Below are 25,443 nucleotides of genomic sequence, written 5' to 3' on the forward strand. Positions count from 1 at the left end.
TCCCTCACTAGGTCCCACTTATTCATTTTTGCGTGTTGATTCATCAATGATGATAGGGGTTTTGGAAGGAGGCTAAGCCTTCCTTTACTTTATCATGGTTCTCTTCCTTGTTTTAAAGTATAAGGGGCCTTGCCTTGGCTTCTTTCTTTTGGGCTTGATAGGTGTGCCAAGTGTGGCTAATGTGGCAACTACCTCTTGCTCCATGTTTCCTAGTGAGAGGCTTATTTGTTGTCCTTGTCTCACTGTCTCTTGCGGTTTGGAGGTATCCTCACGGTTATCTCCCTCTAATCTTTGTTTCTCTTCTTCTCTTTCCTAAGTTTTTGATACCTCCTTTTCTGCCTTGGTTTCTTCTTCCTCCTTTCCTTCCCTACCCCCAATACTAGAGGTTGGCATTCCTTCTTATTGTTTGGAGGCAAGGAGTTGTGTTTCAATGAAACTTTCCCTAGCCATGTCTACAAAGTCAATCCATAGCACAAGGTTCCTTAGTTTGCTCAAGGAATCCATAAAAATCAACTTAGTAATTCCATGGTGGGAAATTTTTTGGTGTTTCTCTTCCCTCACTTTCTAGCTCATTTCAATGATAGAGTGCGGGAGGAAATGTGGAACACTGAGTCCTTGTGGAATGGGTAATTGTGCTTTGAACCTTAGCTCATGGAGTATTCTAAAATGATAGGCATAGACAATGCTTAACCTCCCCTCACAATACATGTATTTGAGGATGTGATAGGCCACTTCATCCCAAGGGTAAGGTAGGCTCTCTCTTCTCACTATATTATTATATTCTACAGGATTTTCTATATGAATGAAGAAGTTTTTCTTTGCTGTCACACCTACTGTTTTATCATTTTTCTCCATTGAACTCTAAAGGGTAGGGTAGTCACTGTGCTTATGAGTTCAACATTTAAAGAGATGTCAAGTCCTGTAACAACAGTAGTGGCACTGTTTTCTCCCTGAAAATGTAGTGCCATGGAAAATTATTGAGTTATCTCATCATCACACCCCTTCAATTGTTCAAAGAAGCCCATCCATTGATCTGTAAGAAGAATGTCTACCACAAGAGAATATTGATGAATTATTTTTGTGTTCATGTGTTCTGTTCTGTTGAAACCTCGCCCCATTGCTCATGTTTCTCCTTCTCGAGGTTATTTTGGTTGAATTTTTAATTTTGTCCTCAGAGTAGTCTCGGGTGTACAGACAGTGTCAAATTTTCCTTGTTATCAGAGGAGGAGAAGGTTGATATATTTTTCAAAAACAAAATTTTATCTATCGCTACCTTACCCTCTCATATAAAATTTCAAAGGGAGCCATTGCATAATTGTTTTCTATATGATACCTAATTCACACATAATCCTTCATGAAGGTGTATGGGAATTAGAGATGGAGGAGGCCACTTACTTGTTTCAAAATGATATTCTTATTTACATGAGGGTTTGAGGTGGTTTTGATTCCTTTTTCCCATTTAATTATCCGTTGTAGCTTCTTTTCTGTGCTTCCTATAGCATTTCATACCCTCCTTTAGCTCCTCCTGTAGCACCTGCAAACACAGTTTGTAGTAGCTCGATGACACTCTAGGCAGTCTCGGGTAGTAGCTAGCTCATTCTTCTCCAATTTTTCCTTGAAACGAGTGATAGTGAAAATGGAGTCAAGCCTTGTACTTTTTATTCCTTTTGTGCAAAAGGCTCGGAGTGCTTCAGTGACTTGGATTTGCACAAGTTTCCTTCTTGAACCGTTGTCCCCACTCCTTGTAATCATCACCCCACTTAAATTGACTTTTCCACATTGCATGGTGGTTGAATAAAGTGTAGTAAACTGATCTAAGGTGGCCAAGTTTATTGACCACCTCCAACCCATAAAAAATTCCATTCTCGACCATTAAACACATTTGATCATTATATGCATAGGGAAGAGATGAGGGTGTCATACCTGAGCCTTCCTGTGATGTCGAATTGTTGGAGATGCCTACATGTTGCTGTTGGGCTTCATGACATAATTATTTTGAAGGTGTTTATTTCCTTTGCTTGCTTCTGCACAAGTCTTCATAGCGTGATGACTCTTGATTCATGAAATCCTCTTTTGTTTTTGTATTTTGTGCAGACCTCTTTCAAGTGCTTATGCTACTGCCATTGGAATTGAGGGATGACCTAACATCTGATATCTAGGGATGGTGTGCTTCTTCTCAGCTCCAACGATGGCTTCATGGTGCCTCAGAGTGGCTGGATCTTCTACTCTAGGGCTGTAAAAAAATGGTTCCAGGGTTCTGTTATAACTGTGCAGGTTGCTATAGGAGGGATCGCATTGATGTAGCAACCACTTCACCCCTTATCAGGACTTATCATGGCATCTAGGAATTAACAAAAATCATATGAGGTATAGGGATAGGATTAGAATCATCAGGGGGTGGTGTATGAGGTGAAAACGTTGAAGACAAAGTTATTTTTTCTAGGTTCTTTTATGTATGGAAGAGTAGAGTTTTGAGAATGAGTTTTGGCTAGATAGAGTGGATGAGTGATGAAGGGATGTTGGGGGACCTCTCTCAACATTTCCCGAAGAATTCATGATATATTGTCTCCTTTCCCCAATAAGATATGCTTCCTGTATCATTTTAGGTTTCTCCTGTAGCAATTCAGGACAGTCCTGTACCACTTCAAAAAGGAGGCAAAACATGGTCCCATTGTTGGCTGAATGATGGAGAGAGATAGGGAGGTGAGTGACGAGGATGAAAATGTAATGGATAACTAGAAATAATGGAGGAATGAACCTATGGAACCTGTTTGGTAACCATTCTTCTTCTGATTGTCTGGAGTACTACAAAAGAGAGATGTTGGCAAAATTGGTGTAAGGACTCCTCCCTTGTGTCTTATATATTTAATTAATTTTTTTAATACACCCAAGCTTCCTCTACAGAGGTTTTCCACCTTCATCCTTACCCTAGGCGCCTTTGAGGAGGTTTTCACCTGGGGATCTTTTCATATTATTTTATTTATTTATTTATGTTATCACTTGGACTCCCTCAGAGAGGTTTTCAACCCTAGAGTTAGCCCTAGCATCCTCATGGAGGTTTTCATGGAGTTCTTTTATTTTTTCTCCTTTTTTTTTGTTTAATAAAAACTTCATGGATTGAGGGCTGTGAGCCTCCCAATCACGTTCAACTCATTTCTAATTGAACTAATAAATTATTTCTTAGACAAAGTTCTTTTATACAACTTCAACCTGTAACCACTGGCAAGTAGAGGAATCTCCTCCTCATCAATTGTTATGATTTGGATAGACCCATTCTCATGACACCTTTCTACTAGGTAAGGACCCAACCATCTTATCATTAACTTTCCCTTGAAATCCTTGAATCTGGAGTCATACAACAGGGCCCAATCACCTTCTTGAAAAGTCTCATACCTAATGTGTTTGTCATGCCAAATCTTGTTTTGTAACTGGATTACCTCAATGTGCAGGAGAGATTGCAGCCTAAATTCATCTAAACCATTGAGTTGGAGTAGCCTCTCTTGGTGTGTTTTAGTGAAGTCCAAGTCTAACTGGGCTACCATCCTTAAGATGTTGTATTCCAATTCAATGGAAAATAGGGCCTTCTTCCCATATACCAGTTCAAATGGGGTAAATCCAATGGTGGTCTTCCAAGTTGTGTTGTAGGCCCAAGTGACTTCCACAAGTCTATATGCCCAATATTTTTGTTGCTGCTAACAACCTTGGTTATAATGTTCTCCAGTGTTCTGTTTCTAACCTCCACTTTCCCATTTTCTTGTGGGTGATAGGCAGTGGACGTCCTGTTCCTTATGTGGTGCTGCCTCATGAGATCTTCGACCAGATTTGATGTGAATTGTGCTACTTAATCAATGGATAATTCTCTTACATAACCAAACTTGTAGAAGATGTTCTCCCTCAGAAACTCAGCCACCTTTTTCTCAATTGTTACATTAACTACCTTTGTTTCAGCCCATCTAGTTAGGTAATCAATGCACACAATGATATAATTTTATGTCTTGATGGGGGGTCAATAAGTCCAATGAATCCATGCCCCACTTATCAAATGACTCCATAGTCACTTGAGGTTGTAAGGGAATTTCATTCTTATCTGTGGTGTTACCAATCCTTTGGCACTGATCACACCTGGTGGTGTACCTCCTTGCATCTTGATGTCAAGTGGGCCAATAGTAACTTACTTGTAGAAATTTTAAGGTTGTCATCTTAGCAGCAAAGTGGCCCCCACAAAGTCCATCATGGCATACTGGGAGGATGTCAAAGACCTCCTCTTCCCTCACACATCATCTTAGGATATCATTCGGCCCCAATCTTAAAATATTCACCCCAATCTAAGTGAATGGGGAACATTTCCTAACAATATTGATTTTCTCCTTTGATGATAGGTTAGGAGGGAACCCTCCAACCACCAAGTAGTTAGCAATATCAAAAAATAATCAGAATGCACTGAGATGGCAAAGAGGTGTTCATCTGGGATTTGATCATCCACCACCTCTTCCTTTCTTATAGGTAGGTTTAGTCTTGAAAATAAATCTGCAACCACATTCTCTTTCCTGGTTTTCCAATAATAGTCAAATAAAATTTCTATAATAATAACAACCATCTAATTACCCTACCATTGACATCAGGTTTATTCATTAAATACTTAATGGCTGCATGATTAGTGTGATTTTTATTTTTTATAACTAGTGATATAATGCCTAAACTTGTTCAAAGAATGTATCAGAGCCAAGAATTCCTTTTAAGTGATTGTATAATTTAATTCATCTTTAGAAAGTTTCTTACTGATGAAATAGATAACATAACGAAATTTGTATTCCACTTGCCCTAAGGATTCCCCTACGACTTTATCTAAGGCATCTGCATGTATGTGGAAAGGTAATGCCCAGTTGGGACCTCTAAGGATAGGTGCAGTGGTTAGGTTTTCTTTCAGTACTTTGAAGGCTTCTTGATAGTTGTTTGACCAACAAAAATATGAATCTTTAGCCATTAGTCCAGACAGGTGTGAAGCCAATTTACTAAAGTATTTAATGAACCTTCTATAATACCCAGCTAACCCAAGAAAACACCTGAAATCTCCTTTTTTTTAGGGATAGGGACCATTTTGATGATGGAAATTTTGTTTCGATAAATCTATATCCCTTCCTTGGATAGAGAATGACTAAGGACAGTCCCCGCATTCATAAAAAAATCACATTTTTGGGACTCAATAAAGCATGCATTTCAATGCATTTCTTTAAGAATTTTCACGTATTAGAAATAGCTTCCTAGAAGTCACATCCATAAGGAGTGAATTCATACATGTATATCTCGAAATTGTCATGAAGAAGTTCAACAAAGACACTTATGACTTCCCTATGGAATGTAGCAGGGGCATTGCATATACCGAATGGAAGAACCCTATAAGCGAAGGTACCTCAAGGACATGTGAATCTGGTATTATATTGGTCCTCAGGGCTGATTTGTATTTAGCTGTATCCACTAAATCCATCGAGGAAGGAGAATAAGTTCTTTCTTGCAGGGCTATCTAAGACTTGGTCAATGAAGGGCGAAGGAAAATGGTCCTTGTTTGTAGCCTTGTTAAGTTGTCGATAATAAACACAGGTCCTCCACTTCCCATTTTTCTTTGGGACTAAAATGAGAGGGGACACCCACTCACTATTTGAAATGGGGTGTATGAATTGTTGGGCGTGGGATCCCCCAACGGCAGTTTTGGGGCTAAAAGCCCATACTCTGGTCAAAATTTTGTAATCGAAGTGTAAAGACTCTTCATTTTGTGGTAGCGGAGCACATTGATGTTAAAGAGTCATAGGGTTGTCCGCCCTTATTTTGAAAATTTAATGTCGGTTGTAAAATATCTACCCATGGTCTGCGGACCATGGGATTGTATAAATAGAGCTAAGCTCTAAGTAGTTAGAAGAATCAAAAGATCAATTAAGAAAGATTGAACATGTATGAAAGATATCTCTGAAGTAGAATTCTAAGTTTTGCGTCGTAGCATAGGTAGAGGCTCTGCAGCTGAGTGCGCAGAGGCCTAGAAGTCCGTAGCTGAGTGCGTGGACCCCTGTAGTTGAGTGCACAGGGCGAGTCCAATCTGTAATTGTTCAGAATTACCATGATCCAGGTGGATTTTGGTGGACACCCACCTATCCCATTTGGACCCCCACGACTATCTCTTTCAGTTTTTCAGTTTCCATAATTGTAGCACAATTTACTATTTTTAGCAGTTTTTCGGGTCCTGAACTTGTAGAGATGTTTTGAGGCCCTAAATGACGTTTTTTGGGAAATATGGGAGAACCATGGGTCCATGGACTGATGTTGCTCTTCCCAAAGTTATAGTTCTTGGATAGATCTTTCTAACGAGCTATTGTATGCATAAAATGGAGATCGGGTGCCAAAGTTACGACCCCACGAAATTGATGTACCAATTTACCCAAACGATGCCCACAATTTGGCGTTTCATATTCTAGGGTTAGGTTTTGGGATGTTAAGGGTTTTCCATTGTTTCTCAACAATAAATAGGCCTTCGAGCCTCATTGTAACACAGTTTAGAGGCATGTAGCTGCCACATCTCTTCTCAGAGATAAGCTACCATCGCCCTAGCTGGTTTATTTCCATTTCTGTTTGTAAGCATATTTCCGTATTTTACATTAATTAAATGAAGTATTATTTCCGCTAAATCTTTGTGTATATGGTCATCTCTATATTTTGTTGTGTTCCTGTTTAAATCTGGATCAGTGGTATCAGAGCGGTCTGCTTTTTCTCTGTTTTTCTATGCATGTCCCCAATGAGGTCGGGATATAAGGAGTTAGTGCTTGAACTGGTCGAACCTTTGCAAGAGCAGCCTCGCAAATCCTGATGGCCTCCCATGGTGGATGAGAAGGAAGATGAGGGGGCAGGAGATCCTATCAAAATCTTGCTCGAAGAAGCTCTCGAGCGACAAAGGAATGCGATGATAGACAACTTTTCCCAGATCCTTTAGAGGCTACCCAAATGCAACGCATCGAATTCCAGTAGGTACTCTGGAAATGCCACGACCTTTAAGGTACAAGTTAATTTTGAAATCCCCATATTTGAGGGTGAGATAGATGCAAATGCCATAGATAAATGGTTAAATTTTCTAGAGGGTTACTTTTCTGTTCATGAATTTTTGATTTTGGAAAAGATTGTTTTCGCTCTTCTCAAAGCAGCCCCCCATGTCAAGGACTGGTGGGAAACCTACTGCAAGTAGAAGAATGAAAGTACGGGCTCACTATTTTCAGTCGCATCCACTTGGGATTCATTCCGGGATGCCGTCAAGGAGCAGTACTTCCCTGTCAAAAGCTATGAGGACAAATACATCAAATGGACCACAGTACGACAGGGAAGGGACCAAGATGTGCCAAAGTTCACAAAATTTTTTCATACCCTTTGCACACAGTTGGGTATCAAGGAATCTGAGCTTCATTTGGTACTCAAATATCGCGACTTCCTACACAGATACATCCAGGAAGAGATGGAGTTCATGAACATCTCCTAGCTTGGCACTACATACCGATACACTGTCAAAATCAAGTAAAAGTTCGAATCGAAGAAGTGAGACTTTGGATCTGCAAATTCGAAGACCAAAGGACAAAGCTAAGGCAGGGTGACCCAAGACAACCTGTCGAAGCCGCAAGAAAAGAACAACACTACGAAGTCGAAGAAGGACACAGGAAAGTGGTGTGAGTTCTATTGAGCCTCGAACCTGCACCTTCCTATACACCCTCTCAGCCTTCTTTTTCCACTCATTTCATCCACCAAGTTGATTAAATCATTGTATTTTAGTTTAAAAAAGAGCTTTTGACATGGTTTTCTAACTACGCTGATGACTGTTGTTTGGTTTAGAATTTTGTTCAGACAGCTGTGGAAGCTTCTCAGTTTCCGCAGCCGACACAGGTTTCCGTAGCCGACCCAGGTTTCTGCAGCCAGCACAGGATTCCGCAGCCGTTTTTTCAAACACCATGCTACAGGTGTCCTCTGAAGAAATGAGCCACATGGGAAAGTTACAGGAGTCAAGGACATGGAACGTGTCCCTCCAGATCATCCAGCACGCCCATAAAAGCCCGCGGTCAAACAAGGGGCAAAGGATAGTCAACGGAAGTGTTCAGCGGTGGCACGTATCTGTGTAGTTCTGTTTTTCAGCACATGAAGCTACGTGGCACATTCCTTAGCCACAAAGACATCCTGGTAGTGTGAATCCAACAGGCATACCTCTTAGATTTAATAAACATGATGACAGTTACCTAGATCCGGGCTGAAGAGGATTTACGTGTCTCTGGCAGTGTGGTTAATAGCGTAGATTTAGTTAATTTGTTTAGCTTTCTTTCCTTATAAATAACGCGTCCATGAACGCTGAAAAATTTAATCTCTTGTAATGTAATTCGAAGTTGTTGTATTTCCCCACTGCACTTTTACGTTGCTGTTTAATATATGAGAAGACTGGTTTAAACTTAAGCTTGTAGCTGTTTGTTGAATCGGTTGAAGTCGCAGAGAGCCCCTGCTCACTAAAGCCTTGTACAGTTGTCCTTTAACTCTTGCATTACTTTTTTTTTCCTGTTCATGTATATTAGCTGTACAGTTGTCATTTAAATGCTGCATTTTATTTCATCATGTATATTAGCTGTACATAACAAAGCTTTTTGATTTCTATTGATTTACATTTTCATTGCTGCTCTTTTATGGTTACAACTGATCAGTGTTTTCTGCGGGTTTTCTTAGGCAGCCCGGGGCAATTTTTCACCTTTTCTTTTTATAACTATTGGCATACGAGATCATCTTTTCTTTGTCGCTGACTCTTGTTTTCTGAAGCTTCATTTCGAGTACTGTCATTTCCTTAAGTTGTACATTTATTTTTTGCTCTTAGATATCATGTTATTCATCTGTTAACGGTTTCTTTCTATAATCAAATAACTTTATTAGGAACCAAAATATCACTCATTATAGCTTAATTTAGTTTGCTTTAGATCTCACATTGCTTGACTTGTTCATGATTGTTTCTCACAGGGTAAATTAAGCTAAAAGGCAAAAGGTCAAGAGAGTTAAAGTAGTGTGATTAGTTTCTTTTATGCAGTTTAACTTCTTTTAGATTTCACATTGCTTAACATTTCATGATATCTTTTCACAAGGAAGATTGAGTTGAAGAGTTGAAATAGTGTGGATTAGTTGTTCTTACTTTTAATTGAATTTAGTGTAGATTTCACTTTCAATTTCATTCAGCAACAAAGATACTGAGCCGATGTCATTAGTTCATTGTTTGTTGTCTTTATTTCTTTTTAAGAATTGATTTCATTGCAGTTATTTTAAAGCTTTCTTTCTTTTAAGTTTTGGAGAACCACTTAGAGATCACCATAATCATCCATATTTCACTTGCTTTATCACCTTTTCATCATCTCACATTAGGGAAAGATAAATCCAAAAACAAACTTAAAAAACTAAAAACGACAAAAGACTAAGGAAATGGTTATCTGGTACATATAGTACACTTCACTTCGTCAGTTTACGAACCCTGGGTTGACATTTTAAAGTAGCAATTTATACCTCACTAAATTGACCAAACATTTTGGTGCCATTGCCGGGGAAGTGAAATTAGGTAGCCAAATTCTTAAAAAAAAAAGATATAATAACAAGAAAATTTCAAGGAAGGAAAATTAATAACCTCTCAAAGTATGCTCTCCTCTTGCACCTAGAGTGATCTGGAGGATCAGAAAAGAGAAAGTTATTGGTTTAATAGTTTCTTAAGTATGCTCTCTTCTTGCACCTAGAGCGACCTGGAAGATCAGAAAAGGAAATTATTACCCCGACTTGAAGAAAAAATAAAAATGACATGCATAGAGCAAGAGATTATAAGGGAAGGTTTTTAGCTAGGGCTAAGAGTTCTATTTTTACAAGTCCATCCACTTCAAGGGATAGAAAAGAGACATCTTCATCATCTCCAACCCACACTCCTTGTCCTAGGGTCCCTGGAATTCAAGAAGCAGTAGTTGACTCACCCACACCATCTATCAAGTCTGAATTAGGAAAAGACCCTTTCCTTCCTTCCACAGGAGGACAAATTGTAATTGAAGAAGTAGAATCACCTGAGGAAGAAGAGGGAGGAATTCCTCCTCGTTCACCATTAATAGAGGAACCAGAGGACTCTGAAGTCTCTAGGGAAACTATCATGACAGAGGAACGAGTAAACGGATTTGGTAGAGGTAGAGGAGGTGGAGGAGGAAATAATGGAGAAGGTAGAGGTAACATTGGGGGAAATACAGATGGAGATAACTCATTTGGGTTTCCCATAGTTGATGAAGACTCTCGAGCAACCATGAAAAACATCTCACCATCTGTCCTCCCAAACTTTCATGGGATAAGAAATGAGGACCCTGAAACATTTCTATTTGAGTTTGAGGTCATGTGTCGAACTTATGATTATTTGGAAGACTCTCAAAAACTCAAATTGTTTCCTTCAACATTGAAAGGAGCAGCTTTGAAATGGTTCATGGGGTTACTCCCTCAATCCATTAGGTCTTGGAATGACATGAAACAAACATTTTTGGATAGGTACCTGGACTATTGTATGCCCACCAATCACAAGGATGAGGTATTCAAAATTGTGCAAGGAGAAGATGAAAACTTGGAAGATTTGCTTGAAAGATTCCGATACAACCTGAAAAGAGCAAAAATGAGTAATGTAGATGAGGATACCTTAAAAGCCCTTCTATTAAAAGCCATCAGAGATGAATGGATAGATATTTTGAACATGATGGGGAAGGGAGATTTATCTCAACTTTCACTCCATGATATAGCTGAGCTATGTATCCATCTCTCAAGGGGAAAATCTAAAACTAAAAAGGGGCCTAGAGATCCTTCTCTCATTAGAGCAAATAAATCTGCAACTAGTTCAGTAAGTAGGGCTGAGATTGGCAATATGCTGGATGAATTCAAAATTGATATCTTAGGGAGTCTTAGTGAACAACTAGACACCCTTAAGATACATAATAAGCAGAAAGCAGAGGCTGAGGCTTTGGCCATCTTTTGCCCAAAATGCTGAAAAAAACATGCTCTAAGGGAATGTCCCTTGGATGCAAAAGTTGTAGACACATGTGTAATTTGTTCAGAAAATCATGAGACCAAGGATTGTCCTTCAATCCCTGGCCTTAAAGCTGTCTTTCAAGAAGATCCAAATACAATTGAGTCTCTCTGTTTTGTGGCAAGGAGACCTTGGCAAGGGGAACAAAATCAAGGGTTTAACAACTCTATGAACTTTCAAAAGCCACCAAATTGGAATCCTTGGCAATCTTGGTCCCAATCTCAAAATCCTTTTCAAACATGGGCACAAGGTATGCAAAATCCTTATGGAAGATTTTCTCAATTTTATCAATATCCTCCATCTTTTCCAAATCAACAAGCTTTACAATTTCCAAATCAAAATCCACAATTATCATTACCATTTCAACAACAACAACCTTCTCAGCAGAATCCAAATTCTCAACTCTTGCTTCCATTCCAACAGAAGTCAAATCAACTTCCTTCCCAGCCATTGCCAAACCCTAATAATAAAAACCCTCAAAATTCTTATATGGTAGAAGGACAACAATTTCCTACCTATATGATTGTTCCTCTTAATGATGTACAACTCAGATCTGGTAGAATTTTAGATAAGCCTTCTATAGATGCCCAAAAACAAGACATTTTTGAGGAAGAGTCTCTTGAAGCCAATAAAGGTTCTGAAGCATCTCTTCAAAACCCAAACACTCAAAAAGAAAAAGAAAAAGAGTTAACCCCCACAACTCCCATAGTTGAGCAACCTGTATCTTTATCCACACCTCCTTTTCCTGAAAGATTACAAATTGACAAAGGAGTGGAAAAACAAATTTGGTTGCTTGACTATAATTTTCTAGATGAATTAAAGAATGTCTGTATCAAGATTCCCTTGTTACAAGCCATTAAAGAGATACCTATTCTAGCAAAAAAAATAAAGGAGTTGAGCCTTAAAAGACCAGGAAAGAAACCAAGAGACACAAGAAGAATCCACCTGGTAGGAAAAATTGCAGATATCATGATGGGTAAAATTACCATGCAGAAGTATATAGATCCCGGTAGTCCAATTGTCAAAACACATATCAATGGAATTGAAATTCCAAATACTCTGATTGATTTAGGGGCTGCTATCAACATTATGAGTAGACAGACTATGGAACAGCTAAAACTTCCTAATCTTCTCTTTACACCTACTTTACTGCAACTTGCAGATCGATCAATTATCAAAACAGATGGTGTATTAGAAGACATTCCAGTCTCCTTAGACTCTTGGGAATATCTAGTCGATTTCATGATTTTAACTCCCAAGAGTAACCTAGGAGGACATCCTCTTATTTTAGGAAGACCTTGGCTAGCGACAGCTGATGCTTTTATCAGTTGTAGGTCTGGGGATATGTATATTTCAGATGGTAATTCAACAAAGAAGTTCAATCTGTATCCTCCAGTAAAGGCAATAACAGAAATAGAAGAAGATGAGTGGGTCGATGATGAAGATACTATACAACCTGTCCTTACCATTTCTGAGATTAGTGAAGATAGTCAAATTCTAAACACACTAGAAAACTTTGGAACACTTTCAGAATATGACTACACACAATTTCAGTTGGATGCCAACATTGAGTATCTATCCTCTAGACAGATTTCTCTTTTCTCTATGGAAGAGTTTGGTAGTTCCACCATTGAGATCCTTCAAGGGAAAACATTGAATATCAACAGAAACTTGGAAAGATCACAACAAGAAAAGTTAACCAAACTCTTGCAAAAGCATTCTACTGCATTTGCATGGGAGTATACCGATATGAAAGGTATCGACCCTAAGACTTGCATTCATCACATCTACATCGAAGAAAACAGTAGACCAATTAGACAACCTCAGAGAAGGATGAATCCAAACCTTAGGGAGATAGTGAAAGAAGAGCTCCAAAAACCACTCAAGGTAAACTTCATTTATCCAATTTCAGATAGCCGATGGGTTTCTCCCTTGGTTATAGTACCTAAAAAGAATGGTAAATGGAGGGTTTGCATTGATTACAGGGAATTGAATAAAGCAACTTTGAAGGACCAATTTCCTCTACCCTTTATTGATCAGGTATTAGATACTTTAGTAGGCAAAAAGTATTTTTCATTTTTGGATGGTTTTAGTGGCTATAATCAAATTCAGGTAGCACCTGAAGATCAGGACAAGACCACATTTACCTGTCCATGGGGAACTTTTGCCTACCGAGTACTTCCTTTTGGATTATGTAATGCACCTGCCACATTTCAAAGGGCAGTACTAGGAATTTTTTCTGATCTAATCCATGATTGTGTAGAGGTCTATATGGATGATTTTACAGTTTATGGTAATTCATTTGAAGAGGCATTAGAAAATTTGGAAAAAGTCCTTATAAGATGTAAAGGAACAAATCTTTCATTAAGTAATGAAAAATGTTTTATGATGTTTACTAAAGGGATTGTTTTAGGACATCATATTTCGGGAGATGGGATTAAAGTTGATAGATCAAAAGTTGAAGTCATCTCCAAGTTACCTATTCCAAATTGTCAAAGAGATGTTAGAAGTTTTCTTGGATTTACTGGATATTATAGAAGATTTATTGAAAACTTCACCAAGATAGCATCTCCGCTCTTCAAATTACTTACAAAAGACTGTGAATTCAATTGGGATCCTGACTGTCAATCTGCATTTGAAACTTTGAAAACAAGAATATATGAAGCACCCATTTTGAGAGGACCAAATTGGAAATTTCCTTTCCATATTTCTACAAATGCTTCAGATACAGCTCTAGGAGATGTATTGGGACAAAAGGATTTAGTTCCTTATGCCATTTATTACACCAGTAAAAATATGACTCCCACTGAGTTAAATTATATTGTGACTGAGAAAGAGTTCTTAGCTGTTGTTCATGCAATCAATAAATTTAGACACTATATAACTGGCTATGAAAATTTTGTCCATACTGATCATTCTGCAATTAGATATCTAATGAACAAACCTGTTACTAATGGCAGAGTTACCAGATGGCTCTTACTTTTACAAGAATTCAATATTACCGTGTTGGATAGACCAGGGAAACAAAATACGGTAGCTGATTTCTTGTCTAGAATCCAAAATACTAACGAAGATTCTCCTGTAGAGGATAAGTTTCCAGATGAATATTTGTTTGCAGTAACTACTAAAACTCCTTGGTATGCAGATATTGCTAATTATTTGGTTACAGGGAAACTACCTCCACATTTATTTCCTAATGAAAGGAGAAGAATTATTCAGGAGAGTTCGAGTTATTCATGGATTTCTAATGAATTGTTCAAAACAGGGCTAGACTGTGTGATCAGAAGATGTGTTCGGGAAGATGAAATGCCTGACATCCTCAAGGCATGTCATGATGAGCCATGCGGTGGGCACTTTGCTGACAAGAGGACAGCTTATAAAATCCTTTCTTTAGGATATTATTGGCCTTCTCTCTTCAAAGATGCAAAACAATATGTCAGGAGCTGTGACAGTTGCCAAAGAGTTGGGAGACCAACTCTTTCAAATGAAATGCCATTACAGCCACAGGTACTCATCGAACCCTTTGAAAAATGGGCTTTAGATTTCATTGGACCCATTAACCCACCATCTAAACAAAAGAAGTATATATTGGTTTGCACTGATTATGTTACTAAATGGATAGAAGCCAAGGCATTGCCTTCTGCCACTGAAAATTCAGTTGTTCAATTTCTTTTTGAGGATATTTTTACTCGTTTTGGTGTCCCAAGAGAAATTGTAACAGATCAGGGAAGTCAATTCGCATCTAATTTGATGGAGAAGCTGATGGAAGAATACAAAATCAAGCATAGAAAATCTACTCCATACCATCCGCAAGAAAATGGCCAAGTGGAGTCTACAAACAAAGTCCTTGAGAACATCATCACCAAAACTGTTCATCTACATAGAAGAGATTGGGCAGAAAGGCTTCCTGAAGCCTTATGGGCCTATAGAACTACATGGAGGAATACAACAGGACATTCTCCCTATGAACTTGTTTATGGGAAAGAAGTCCTGCTCCAGATTGAGTTTCAAGTCAAGACTTTCAAGATGGCAGTTCAGTTGGGGATGAATCTATCAGAAGCCCAAAAGCACAGAATGGAGCAGCTGAATGAGCTAGATGAAATAAGACAAGATGCAATTTTAAGGACTGATCTAGTTCATCACCAAAGAACTAAGTGGCATGACAGATATATCAAAGAGAAAAAGTTTCAAAAGGGAGATTGGGTGTTACTGTTTGATTCCAAGTTTAAAGACTTCAAAGGAAAATTTCAGACTCATTGGCTTGGACCATATGAGATTGACGAAGTCTTTAGCAATGGAGCAGTTTGAGTCAAGACCATTGATGAGTTTCAAACTCCTCTCATTGTGAATGGCCACCGATTGAAAATTTATCATAAGCCACTCTCAAAAGAGGAATTTGTCAAAATGTTTCAAGAAAATTCTGCAATGAGGCAGGTGGAGAGGAATCCTTCTCCTCCATCAGCCTAGTCTTTGTTTCTTTCAGTTGAAAAAAAAAAAAAAAAAGGAAAAAGAAAAAAGAAAAAAAGAAAAAGAAAAAATCTTTTGTATAAGCCTGAAAACCAATCATAGATTGGCAGTCTTATACAGAAAATGTAGAGTGAAAATCAGGGGCACCTGACACTCTATATTTTCCAAAAAAAAAAAAAAAAAAAGTCTCTCTTTCTTTCCATCTTCACTCCACCTCATTTTCCATTTCAGTTCATCCATCTCATTTTCATCTCCATCTTCACTCCACTTCATTTCCATCTCATTCCACTCATTTCATTTCATTCCATCAATAAAAGTCCCTCTCAGGACTATTTTATTTAGTTAGTTCTTGTCTAACTATCTTTGTGTAGTTAAAGGGGTGTTGTCTTAGTTTCCGCAGCTGGAAACCGTTTCCGCAGCCAGAACCAGTTTCCGCAGCCAGAAATGATTTCCGCAGCTAGCATCACTCTGTCTTTACAGCCAACATCACTCTGTTTTCAAAAAAAAAAAATCACAGTCAAAGGTTAGTGTCATCATCACCAAGTGCAGCAAAGACATGGGGCATCTTCAAGATCAAAAAACAACAATGGGTCAGAAGCCTTAATCAAGAAATGATAAACTTCCAAAGGTATGATAAAAAATCTCTACCAAATAACAATTCAATGTCATTATTATGCATAGTTATTAAACCATGGCAAGTTCCACTAAATGCAATGATTTGATACGACAAGCCCCATACCACTCCTCTTCCACGATGTCATTCCACAACGGTCCCATAATCATTCTAAATTTAAACTCGAGATGGACTGCTCTCCCATTTATTGGCTGTACTTTTGAGATGTGACCGATTGTACTACGACTCTCCTTCACCATAATTTCCACAGCCATCTGCCGAGACGTGTGTGCAAGTCATCCGATCCAAAAGGACTCAGCCGTTATTCTGCCCATTTATCACTTCACTCCCGCATGCATTCAATGTTGAACTCGTTACTGTTGCTTACCCTTTACTCCCTCGATACTCATACCATTCCCTATTCTCCATTTCTGCTGCATCCACTACAGCTTGCTCCAAACCCTGGCTACAGTCACCACATACATACTGAACTTCGATTACGGCCACTCCAGTTACCTTAAGAATCTTGTAATCAGCCCATTTTTTTCCTGAATCTTCATACGCAGTAGAATTTTCAGTCGGAATTTAAAGCCGAGAATGGGAAAACTACTAAGAGCTGAACCGGAAGGACCAAAATACCTGGAGGGTTATCCTCAAATGAAGGAGTCGTTGAAGAAATCAAGGTGGCTGAGATTCATTCAAAAGTTCAGGGGCTATAACAAAGAAGTGACTAAAGCCTTTGCATGGTCCTTTAATGGACACACAGTGGAGATAGGAGACTTAAAATTTATAGTGACCGAGGCCACAATAGCAGCTGCAACAAGTCTTCCACAAGAAGGTGAAAGGTGGTTCAAAAACAGAAGTGTGGACGATCAAGGATGGAGAATCATGCTCCAAAACCCAGGTATGGATACCTCTGTATTTACAAAAGGAATCCCTGTGCATGCAATAAAAGAAGAATGGTCCCCTCTGTTATTACTTATCCAGAAATTTATCACATGCGAGGGTCGTTTTGGTTCCATGTACATGTATCATGCCAGGATAATGACGAATTTTATGGAAGGTTATACCCTTAATTTGCCTTATTTTCTGTTATCAAGCTTGAAGAAAATGAGCTCTACTGTTCAAAAACACGTCGGCAATCTTGAACCCCATCTTTACTATCACGGGTTCATAAAAATAGTTATTGAAGATCAGATGAAAAACACTAAGGATACTTGGGAAACGTTTTTGACAAGAAACCACTTCCAAGAACTGACTGAAGCCTCTGGAAGAAGTTCCCCAAAAATTCCAAAGAGAAGTAGGAGGAAAGAAAAGAATATTACAACCCAAGACTCTCCTACAATAGACATTCAGGAAACTATTCAGAAAGAAGAAGAAGAGGGAGCTAAAAACAAGAAACAGCAGAAGGACAAAGGCAAAATAACCATTCAAGAAACCTATCCATCCCCTGAACCATCCATAGAGGAATATTCTCAAACTTTGGCAGAAAGATTAGTACATCTTCAAGCTGCTGCCATAACAAAGAAACAAAAAGGAAAACAGAGTGCACAAGAAAAGAGCACTAGTCCACACGTGAGGAGGAGCAGTAGGCTAAAAGGAAATAAGAGTGTAACCCAAGAAAAACAATCACACTTTATTGATTTAGGTGAAGAAACACCTGAAAAAGCTCCAGCTCAGCCAGACATTGAGTCAAGTCCTCCACGTGATGAAAGCCCTTTTCGGCCAGAAAGAGAGGACAGTCTTCCTCCTCCACCAGATTTTGATTTTGAGCCTAGCCCAAGAAAGACACCTGAAGTAGATCCTAATCAGCAAGAGGTATATAACTACCTAGAGTCCTTGGAACAATCAGCTGCAGGACCAAGCACCACCTTGCCACTTGATGCACAAGTACAGTCTTTAAAACAAGAAGTGTTTGAATTGGAAGTCCTAAATAGGCACATCAAATAGGAAAACGAAGCACTCAAAGAGCAGAGTAAGGTAGAAAAAATTGTCCATGATAACACTATGCTCCATTTAGGACTGTGGCAAAAGAATAATAGGAAGCTGAAGAAAAAGTGTAAAAAGTTGAGCAGGGCATTGATTAATCTTAAGTTCAAATTTCTAGTCAGGAAACCAAGGACCATTTTAGCATCAAAGAGAAAGAGAAGAGGGCTAGATGTTCTTGCAGAAGCCTCAGAGCATATGGATTAAGGGAAAATAACTAAGTTTTGGTTGCATGAGGACATGCAACACCTTCATAGTGGGGGTATGTTGAGCCTCGAACCTGCACCTTCCTATACACCCTCTCAGCCTTCTTTTTCCACTCATTTCATCCACCAAGTTGATTAAATCATTGTATTTTAGTTTAAAAAAGAAATTTTGACATGGTTTTCTAACTACGCTGATGACTGTTGTTTGGTTTAGAATTTTGTTCAGACAGCTGCGGAAGCTTCTCAGTTTCCGCAGCCGACACAGGTTTCCACAGCCGACCCAGGTTTCTGTAGCCAGCACAGGATTCTGCAGCCGTTTTGTCAAACACCATGCTACAGGTGTCCTCTGAAGAAACGAGCCACATGGGCAAGTTACAGGAGTCAAGGACATGGAACGTGTCCCTCCAGATCATCCAGCACGCCCATAAAAGCCCGCGGTCAAACAAGGGGCAAAGGATAGTCAACGGAAGTGTTCAGCGGTGGCACGACTCTGCGTAGTTCTGTTTTTGAGCACGTGAGGCTACGTGGCACTGTCCTTAGCCACGAAGACATCCTAGTAGCATGAATCCAACAACCATACCTCTCAGATTTAATAAACATGATGACAGTTACCTAGATCCGGGCTGAAGAGGATTTACGTGTCTCTGGCAGCGTGGTTAATAGCGTAGATTTAGTTAATTTGTTTAGCTTTCTTTCCTTATAAATAACGCGTCCATGAACGCTGAAAAATTTAATCTCTTGTAATGTAATTCGAAGTTGTTGTATTTCCCCACTGCACTTTTACGTTGCTGTTTAATATATGAGAAGACTGGTTTAAACTTAAGCTTGTAGCTGTTCGTTGAATCGGCTGAAGTGGCAGAGGGCCCCTGCTCACTAAAGCCTTGTACAGTTGTCCTTTAACTCTTGCATTACTTTTTTTTCCTGTTCATGTATATTAGCTATACAGTTGTCATTTAAATGTTGTGTTTTATTTCATCATGTATATTAGTTGTACATAACAAAGCTTTTTGATTTTTGTTGATTTAGATTTTCATTGCTGCTCTTTTATGGTTACAACTGATCAGTGTTTTCTGCAGGTTTTCTTAGGTAGCCTGGGGAAATTTTTCACCTTTTCTTTTTATAACTATTGGCATACGAGATCATCTTGTCTTTGTCGCTGACTCTTGTTTTCTGAAGTTTGATTTCCAGTACTATCATTTCCTTAAGTTGTACATTTATTTTCTGCTCTTAGATATCATGCTATTCATCTGTTAACGGTTTCTTTCTATAATCAAATAACTTTATTAGGAACCAAAATATCACTCATTATAGCTTGATTTAGTTTGCTTTAGATCTCACATTGCTTGACTTGTTCATGATTGTTTCTCACAGGGTAAATTAAGCTGAAAGGCAAAAGGTAAAGAGAGTTAAAGTAGTGTGATTAGTTTCTTTTATGCAGTTTAACTTCTTTTAGATTTCACATTCCTTAACATTTCATGATATCTTTTCACAAGGAATATTGAGTTGAAGAGTTGAAATAGTGTGGATTAGTTGTTCTTACTTTTAATTGAATTTAGTGTAGATTTCACTTTCATTTTCATTTAGCAACAAAGATACTGGGCCGATGTCATTAGTTCATTGTTTGATGTCTTTATTTCTTTTTAAGAATTGATTTCATTGCAGTTATTTTAAAGCTTTCTTTCTTTTAAGTTTTGGAAAACCACTTAGAGATCACCATAATCATCCATATTTCACTTGCTTTATCACCTTTTCATCATCTCACATTAGGGAAAGATAAATCCAAAAACAAACTTAAAAAACTAAAAACGACAAAAGACTAAGGAAATGGTTATCTAGTACATATAGTACACTTCACTTCGTCAATTTACGAACCCCGGGTTGGCATTTTAAAGTAGCAATTTAGACCTCACTAAATTGACCAAACAAGTTCCACAAGAGTCCCTCCCATAACACAAGTGAGTGTCGAACCAAGTAGTCGCTGGTGGCTGAGTTGAAGGCTTTAGAATTAGATGCATGTTCCGAACCCGAGTTACAACCCGACAAGGGGAATGGAAAAGGGAAGCAGATCATTGATGCGGAGCCCAGCATCATTTTTGCCACCGCCAAGATCAAGAAGAATGAGCCCGAAGATTCAGAGGAGGGGGAACGTCTTTTCCACTCATATATGTGGGTGAAGAGTTTGCTGTTGCAATTCATTGTCGACAATGGCAACCAAAAGAACCTCATTTCAGTAGAGGTTGTGAAGCGATTGGGCCTACCGACTACACAAAACCTGCAGCCGTACAATATTAGGTAGCTTCATGAAGGACGAGGTCTCAATATTTTCTCGCAGGGTTGCCTTCCCTACAACATCAAGCCCTTCACAGACGAGGTATTGTGTGATGTTACACCTCTGGATGTTTGTGATGTATTATTAGGCCAACCATACTTGTGGAGGCGACATGCTGTGTATGAGCCAAGGCCTCGCGCTGTCATTATTTCGTTGGATAATTCATTATATAGGATACCGGAGGTAGCCCCCACTACCGCCACCTCTTTGATCTCAACTAAGAAAGGCAGCAAGCTCATCTCCCAGACTAGGAAATTCATTTTCTGTCTGATTTGCACCCAAAGTAAGGGGAATATCATCACCACATCCATGACCCCTGCGAAGGGTTCCTCCACGCAGCAGCAGCAACAAAAGGATACGGTCATGAAAGAACACAGGAACAACTTCTCCTCACCCACAGGGGTACCACACAAGCTTTAGGTGGGCAACAAAGTCTGGTTGCATCTGCAGAAAGAATACCTTACAGGAGCCCATCAGAAGCTCCGACCACGCCGACATGGTCCTTACACCATTACCAAGGTTGTGGGAAATAATTCTTTGAAGCACAACATTCCCCCATTCCTTCGCTTGCACCGAGTGTTCAATGTTGTTAAATTGGAAACTAGGGAAAAACTCCATGTGGGTTAGCTTATTTATGGCAGCTGATAATTTTATTGGATCCCTCTCATCGAGAGGTGTAGAATTGATCCAAAGATCATCCGATTCCGATAAGTATTTATGGAGATATGAATTTATTTTGTTTATGTAATTATTATCAAGCCGACCAGCTCTTATGTAGGCTCTAGAAGTCCAACCGACATGTCTATTCATCATCCTCGCTTTAGTATAAATAGAATAGTTTTTGATGTCAATTGGTACACTCACTCTTCATGTGATCTCCTATCCACGTCTGGGTTTTTGGAGATAGAGAAAACACTAAGAGTATTTTCTATGATGCCCTAGCCACAATAGCATAATGACCTAGATCTAAACTCTGCTATGGAAGAAACCCTAGATGTCACTAAATACGCAGCAACCAGAAGGCTAGATCTTATAACGCAGTCCAAAAGGGAACCTACGCACTAGGCAGTGTGTAATCTGGGCAGCCATGACATTTATGGTGACAATCAGGATCATGCTAAACCATCTCATATATGGAATGCAGATAGATAATGCATAACGCCATCGTGAAACAAAAGGTAGCTGCAGTAACATGGTGAAGCCATAGTTAAAAGAAACGTTGTTAGAATCTTACCATGCTGTCCCTACACGCTGAGCAGACAATCCATACGCTGTGATGAAGGCATATCCACGCAACAGATGGTGAGCATATCCATGCAGGGCACAAGATTATTAACATGCAGGCAGAGAATCATACGTTGGATCATGAATTCGCAGGCACTAGATATGCTGGTCTCTGATGATGCTTATACGTAGAATCATACACGCTGTAAATACACGCTATCATGGCACTGGGCAAATACACAGGCGTAGAACACAGTCTATGATGACTCAGACCTAGCCGCGGGAGATAATGAAGAATCAATCATGCTAGGCATATTCATGGTTATATATATTCATGTATACGTTGGTAATATACCGCACACTGGGTAGTCACGTTGGTGCTGCAGTGATGAAGAGGTGCCGCAATACAACACAGTCTACACGCTGTTCATAATTTGGATTCAACGCAGTCAATGAAGACTCCATCACAACAATAGCTAGATATACGAGGGCTATGATATATGAATATATATACGCACAGTATTCTTGGATATATATACTCGCAGGTGGAAAAATATAAATTGTTATATATAGCAAATGTATGTGGTTGACAGAATGGATATATATATACTCGCAGGTGGAAACATATAAATTGTCATATGCAGCAACTTCATAATAAAGGGTCTGTACGCTGTCATGATAAGTACATAGAAACCCTATACGTTGTTATAGGAGGAGACCTGTTAACGCAGTAAGAACCAGTTTAAGAAGTCTGCCGAATAGGATCTATAGCCTAGTTGCTTTGCTAGGCTGCAATCCATAGCAAGCAGCTAAGGCTGATATAAAAAGAAGCAAATTGTTGCAGCATGATGAAGTAATGAGAAGGTAGAGGCAACAACATGATGGGCAGCACTATGAGATCATGTGCATGGCAGGACAATGATACATTAGCAGGGGCAGTAGCGTGATGATGATGCACCTTAGTTTGAACAGCATTATGATGGATAAGATCATGGACATGGGCAGCATGATAATCATGATTAGTGCAGCATGATGCAGTATGCAGTGGTGCAGCTTGAGAACCTGATGTAGGATGATGATAGGTGAAGGAGTCACCTTGGAGGATCAGTTGAAGCAGAATGTCTTCAACTGATCTCATTGTTATAGAAGATGATCTATGCTCTGATCTAGACAAGTCAAAGTGTTGACTTCTGTTGTAAATGTACTCTCTCTCTCTTTCTTTGCTGAACTTTGAAGATAAAAGAAGAATTGATCAATGGTTTCCCCACACATTGTGGGGTTTGTCCTTGGCTCACGCCATATCTTGTGTCCTCTTGTCTTGTCTTGTCTTTGTCATATTATATCTATGTTCTATCTGCAGTTTATCGTAATGCTAATGTGATTGCTAACTGTGAAAATTTAAATAAATTGCTCTAGCATAGAACATACCAAAAATTAACATGGTATCAGAGCTGAGGTGAAGACAATGCCCAAGAAAGAGTGAAAGAGAAATCACTGAAGACAGTTGGGAAAAGACAGAAGGATCAATGGGTTCCTCATAATTCACCTAGGGTGAAGTCAAATCAGATAATGTTATCAGAATGGCGCAGCGGAAGATTCTGATGGTCCATATTAAGATCACTTCATTGGGAAGTTCGGATCTAAGGGTGGAAGGAAAGGCGGATGCCTTGTTGAAATAAGTTCGGTCGTTATGCGAAGGAGTGTCCGAATGGCAGAGACACATCTCTTGATGAAGATAACAATCATTCCTAGGACATCTTCAATGATCAAAAGAATGACTGGTAATGCAGGTCATCAAGGAAATGGTCGACTCTTCCATGAAACCAAGGAACCTCTAAATCTCTTTTATGTACCTGATCGAACCTGGTGTCCATCTCAGAAATGGAAGTCAAAGGTTACAGGGTGGCACTTATCGATGGAAAGGTACGTGTTTGAAAATAGATCTTTTAAAGATGTTTTTGAGTTCAGGGTTGTATCAAGTTGCAGGAAGTCCACTGGGGACCATGTCCATTGACTCAGCACCGGAGGTCTGTGAGACAGATGGTGACTAGGATGCCTGAATTCAAAAAGAAGCATGAAGGTACATGTTTGAAATGTGCCGAAGGAAAATATTATAAGGGGACCATTCCCCTCATGCAGCAAGTTCACAGGTTTGGAACAACCCGAGGAGTTTGAGAATCATGATCAAGGAATCTCATGTATACAGGTGGAAGAAAGCCCTCTATGGCTTGAAGAAAAACACCTCGGGCATAGTATGAGAGGATTGATAGCTGTCTAATGCAACTGAGATTCACTAGGAGTGAAACCGATCCAAACCATTACTCGAAGGTTGTGGATGATAAACCTCTCGTACCAGCACCTATGTCTGACAGGTGCAAACCCTCTCATTTGTAGGAGATAGAAGGAGTTGGATTCAGAATGTGGGAAGATAAGCTGCAAGCTTGTGACTGCCTCGAGGATCTTAAATTTCAGAAGTTATATGGTAATGATGTCGGACCAGATTTGGAAAATGCCTTTGAGTTTCATAAACTCATTCGCATTGATGTTCTTGGAGAACCTCCGTTCGAACATATGTGTTGCAGTTAGCATGGTGAGCTCATATTTGGTTGAGCCACACTGGATTGGTACCAAGAATCTTCTGGGATATCTTCAGGGGCACAATCTCTCATGGATTGAGATACACTGCCAAAAATATGAAACCACATGATTATTCAAATGATGAGTGGGCAGGCAGTGTGGAGGATCACTAGAGCACTTTTCAGTGTTGGTTCTCTTTGGATTCTTCTTCGATGCAGGAAGCAGAAGTCGGTCACTATAAGCACCGCCAAGATCGAATACATCGCTACAAGCTGCATGGTTTTGGAATTTCTTAGCTGTTTTCGGTTATTGCGGAATCCTGTATTCGACAATTGCTCCAGCGGACATACATCAGATACTGCCTTATCTGGGATATGGAAAGTCGATGAGCAAGGAGGCTCCATCGCACTGAGATGATGTACAGGTCGCTAAAGCCCCGGGGGAAAGATCAAATTTGTGATTTTCCCGAATGACTTGGAGCCATCAAGAGACCTTTTTAAAAGGGTCCTACATGTTGCATACATTGAGCTCTGGGAGCTCTGTGGGGCTTACAGAATCTACTGGAGCAACATACGACCACAGGGTGACTCACCCTCCCCTGGTGGTGCACACTAGAACAAGATGATTCGCTCTCTTGTGGGACAAGATGATTCGCTCTCTTGTGGAACAGGATGATTTGCTCTCCTGTGTAGCAGGATTGATGTGTTCTCCTGTGAGGCCTGGATTGATGTGTTCTCCATGGCAGCCTGGATTGATGTGTTCTCCATGGCGATTGTAGCAATATTGATGTGTTCTCCTGTGAGGACAGGATTGATTAAGTTCTCCTGTCGAGGCATCCTACCCATGCAGTCTGGGACTCATGGGAAGTACCTCTCATCTGATCAATGAGCAGGGAAATGAAGTTAGGGACCATAGTAGTACCGATGGACGCATCATTGTATCTACCGTACTCCCT

Source organism: Pinus tabuliformis, chromosome 7 (genome assembly GCF_031772625.1).
Source record: "Pinus tabuliformis cultivar Carrire ecotype Pingquan chromosome 7, CPIR1, whole genome shotgun sequence".
Classification (NCBI taxonomy): Eukaryota; Viridiplantae; Streptophyta; class Pinopsida; order Pinales; family Pinaceae; genus Pinus; species Pinus tabuliformis.